A 5,079-nucleotide genomic window follows, 5' to 3' on the forward strand; every position below is an offset into this window, starting at 1 on the left:
AGGTTCATTTAAGGTAAATCTTATTACTAGTTGGGTGGCTATGGCATGCTATGCTAGGTGTTAACCATAGTTTATGAGGTGCCTAAAATGATTTAGAGAAATTATTTATAGTAAGAAAGAGTTCTGATGATATTAAGAGTTAATGTCATATCTCATTGCCAATTAGTGATGAGCCTAATAAGTCACACACATACATAAGTAATCACTAAGTTAAATGTGATTTAATTAATTAGTTAAATAGTTTAATTGATTAATTAAATAGGTTTGGTTTGCAATTAGATTGCAAAGTCCCTAGCATAACTTGAAACTAAATCTAGGTTATTGGATGTCTAGTATAAGTTAAATTTATATTTAAAGTGTTCAAATATGAATTTAATTATGAGAAATTAATTAATAGAGATTAATTAATTAATTTATATTTGATATAAATTGATTAGAAGAAGATAAATAATTATTTTGGATTGAGAACTCAAAATTAAGACACAAGGGTATTTTGATCATTTCGCAGGATGACATGTGGCACCATGAGATATTGACACATGGCACTACACATAAGCTTGCCAATTGTCTTTTAATCATGTAAGATGATCAAAGTCAAGATTAAATATAAGTTTGACACTTAGCACAATGTGATTGGGTCAATTAAACTAAGAACCTATCAGAAGGTGACATGTGGTAAGAGTTTTAAGTGATGACCTAGCTATATAAAGGAAAGGATGAAAGAACAAAATACAATCTACTATCTCTTTCATTTGTGCCGCCACCCAAAGAGCCTCTCCCCTCTCTTCTTCTTCATCTCTCATCATCTCCCTCCTAACTGTTAGGGCTGTCACTAAACTTTTATAAGATTGTGGGAGAGAGGTTAGAAGTAAGAGGGCTTTATCTTCATCATTTATCTTCACACTAACACTAGCTAATTAGCTAATTAATTTATTGAAAGCATTAAGGTGATCCCTCATATCAGTACCTTCCTCCATTATGAGTTGATACAGCTCCTTCTTCAAGTATAAGCGATTTATGAGTGACTTTGACATGTACAAGCTCTCCAAATTCTTCCATAAAATAATCGGCAAAGTCTTCTCCAAGACATTGTACTTCACATTAGGAGCTAACATCAATTGAATTGTATTTACTGCCCTTTATTGAAGTTCCTCTCGATCATCATTTTTCATGGTCGCTGGTTGCTTCTCTTTCAAAGCCTTAATTAATCTTTGTTACACAAGGACAAACTTCACAGTACTTTGCCACAAACTAAAATTATATTTCCCATCAAATGGCTTTACCTCAAATTTTATGCTTGCCATCTTTGACATCACGAACTTTGGCTCTGATACCACTTGTTGCGAAAAATCATACCTACACAAATTAAAGAATACAAAATTTAACATGGTTCAGCAAAAGCCTACTCCATCAAACAAATTCACTATCAAGGAAAATAAATTACATACATTAATTATTTTTCTTACTATCAAATTACTCAAATAAAACTCACAAAATTTGGCGTACCTTTCCATTTCGTGAGCTCTCTACTATATAATGGTCAATCAACTACTTATATATATAGTCAACTAAAACTTAGTCCTTTTAAGACTCTAATTATTAAATTTCAAAATTTAAATTCTACTAAACTTCTTATTTTATTTCTTCATAAACTAAACTTTATCCTAATTAATTCTAAATGCCTACTTCTATTTTAACTTGGATTCTAACATATTTTTAAACAATAGGATATATAATATCCAACCCAACCTTTAAAATTAATAAGAAGATTATAAATGTATTAAAATTTCAATTATATTCAATTGATTATCATCTTAATAATTATTCATTACATTCACTTTCATTTGTCGTTTAAAGTTTTTACAAGTTAATTAAAGAAGCAATTAAATTACTTAAATTATAATAAAATACTCCTTAATTTGATTAAATTATCCTTTCTCTCACCTAATTGAGAGAGAAAGGAGAAGGCGATAAGATTAATTTTAGAAAATTATATATATTGTGTTTAGTAAATATAAGGATAAAATTGAAAAAAATAATAATTAATATTTCATAATATTCTCAAAATGATAAATAATTTTGGACAAATCACTTCTAAAATTTGACATATAAAAGTGAACAGAGGAAGTAACAAAATATTTCTAATTTGATTAAATTATCCTTTATATCACCTAATTAAAGAGAGAGAGGGAGGTGATAAGATAGATTTTAAAAAATCATAAAAATAATTATTGTATTTAATAGAGATAAGGGTTAAAATAACTGATAATTTTAGATAAAATAATTTTTAAAAGGGCTGTTTAGCGCCGGTGTGGTTGGGGTTGTTTAAATCAGATATTTGATAAATAAATTGTTGGTATCTAAGTTCAGAACCGCGCGGGGGGGTGGGGGGGGGGGGGGTGGTGGTGGTGTTGGGGGTGTGGTTGGGGGTTGGTTAAATCAGATATTTGATAAATAAATTGTTGGTATATAAGTTCAGAACTGTTTACACTTGAAAATGTGTGTACTATGTTAGTTTGAATCTTAAATGTTTTTGAATTGGACAATAACTAATAACTGTACCAACCATAAATAGCCACCATGGTAAGTTCAAAATTTCCACCTGATTATTTATTTATTGAATTAATTAATTAATTAATGTGGTCCATGGATCACTTTTGCTTACAATTTTTAAAGCTTGAACTAATGATTTATGGTCCTAGGTTCCTAGCTTAGCTAAGCTAGTTTGAGACCAGTGGAAGTCTCACATGCATATAACATATTTTCCACACGCAGGCCATGGAATATTTTGAAAGTAGGAACCATTACGTGGTTTCAAAGTTTAAGCATATATAGATGCTTTATTTACTATCAGTTAATGAAAGAAAATTAAAAAAAAAAAAAAAACTTCAAAGGATGAATTCAATACTTTTAAGGTTAAATTAATAAAGAGATATATAAGTATTCCTATAGCCACTGTTTACAAGTTTAAACTTTTAGGTTGAGTAGTTTCTTAGTATTAGAACCTCTCAGACCAAAAAGGTCTAGAGTTTGAATCCTAGTTACTCCCATTTATTAGTTGAATATTTCATTGTAAGAAAAAGTAGAACTGTATTTGTTCACATTTCAAACCTAGTAGGCTTTCGTGTGCAGAGTGTAATAGAGATAAAAAACTAATTTTGGAGCCCTCATCTATAAGTTTAAGCTTTTAAGTTAAGTAATTTCTTAACATAAGTTACTTTTTCATCTCTGTATTATGTTAAAATTAACATATATATATATCTCTTAGGTTTTAAAAATGAATAATTTAGTTCTTATATTTTAACTCTTTCAAATTGAAAGTCCATCCTCCATATTTGTAAATAGAAAATTTTCTTTTCAATTTAGCGAAGTAAAATATAGGTATTAAATCATTGATATTTGAAAAATATGAGGACATATGTGTTAATTCTGACATAATATAAAGATGAAAAAATAATTTACTTTAAGGGTATTTAGTTAATTTCAGACAATTAATGGAAAATTGAATGGCGGGACCTTCAGTCTGACGGAGTTAAAATACAGGGTTAAACCATTGATTTTCAAAAACCAGAAGATATATATATATATATATATATATATATATATATATATATATATATATATATATATATATAATTCGAATATAATCGAGGAATGAAAAAAATAATTTACCCACACTTTAATGTTTGATCATGAGGTTGAGGTTGAAAAGTAAATAAAAAAAAAACTTATTTAAATAGTATTAAAAAATTATTTAATTATTTTAAAATTTTTATAATTAAAATATATTAAATTTAAGTTTAAATTAATTTCAAATAATAAATATATTAAGAATTTTCTTTTCAACAATAATACCAAACTTACTAAATGAATTTACTCTAAGCCTAAATGAATTTTCTCATATTAAAAAAAATATCATTTATGAATCTGTTAATTTTGATGTGAATGATTTTCTTATTGGACTGGGATTGAAGTACATTTTTTTGATTTGTAAATATGTTAATTCCAATTTAAATCATTTTTATAAAAATCAAATAGATTTAATAGAGGTATAAAAACTAGACATAATAATATTATTAATTATAAAAATGAAGACTGTATTTAATTCTACTGTTATGATTCGTTATTAACAGTTAAAAATATTAATTTTTAATAACATATTTATAAAAATGATTTCAGAAAATAAAAAAAATTATATTCATTAAATAATTAGAAGTTTAAAAATTGAAAACTGGTGGGTACCAAACTGCTCACCCAAACAAGCAGTAAGTATTTATATGAAAATTAAATTGGATTGTACAATGTGGCAATTGCAACAGAAATACGAAAAATTTGTATGAAATCAAGATATAAAATATATAAATTAGATTTATCTAAAAATTAATTGAGATTCATATTGTTATGTATTACAGAAATGTTAAATTATAAATAAATAAAATAAATAAATAAAATATCAATATTTACATAGTTCATTCTCTTCAAACTATATTTACGAATATGTTATCTTCCACTATTAATAAATAATCAATAATCCCATAACTTAATTAAACCCCGAGAGAACCCCCACATCAAATTGCTCAAAATAAATATATTAGTTAGTCATTTTTAGACATAACTTAATATATTTACTACTTTAATAATTATACCACAAAAGACATCTTCAACTATAATGGATAATAGTCCCTTCCTCTTAGACTATGCCTTTCTCTATCTTAGGTCGAAGCATTTCTCATGGATTGCAATAGACAAGTGCCACTCTTCTCGCAAAAGCCAATTCTTCCTTAGGCTAAAAGCCATTACTCACAGTGGGCAAAGCCAAATAAATTTTTTACAATATTCATATTTATAGTATTAATCCCTTCAATAGAGTCATACTCAATTTAAAAATAATATTAAAATATAAATTCTACTCTATATAGGAAATATTCTTCAATTTTATTGAAGAATATTTCTCTCACTTAAATTTAAAAAGATATCTCTTAAATTCACAAAATTTTGAGTCACAAATCTCACAATATATTTATTTTGATTTTAAATTTATAATAAATTAAATTCACGTTTTTTCTTGAATAAGCTAGA

This window comes from Hevea brasiliensis, chromosome 6 (genome assembly GCF_030052815.1).
Source record: "Hevea brasiliensis isolate MT/VB/25A 57/8 chromosome 6, ASM3005281v1, whole genome shotgun sequence".
Lineage (NCBI taxonomy): Eukaryota > Viridiplantae > Streptophyta > Magnoliopsida > Malpighiales > Euphorbiaceae > Hevea > Hevea brasiliensis.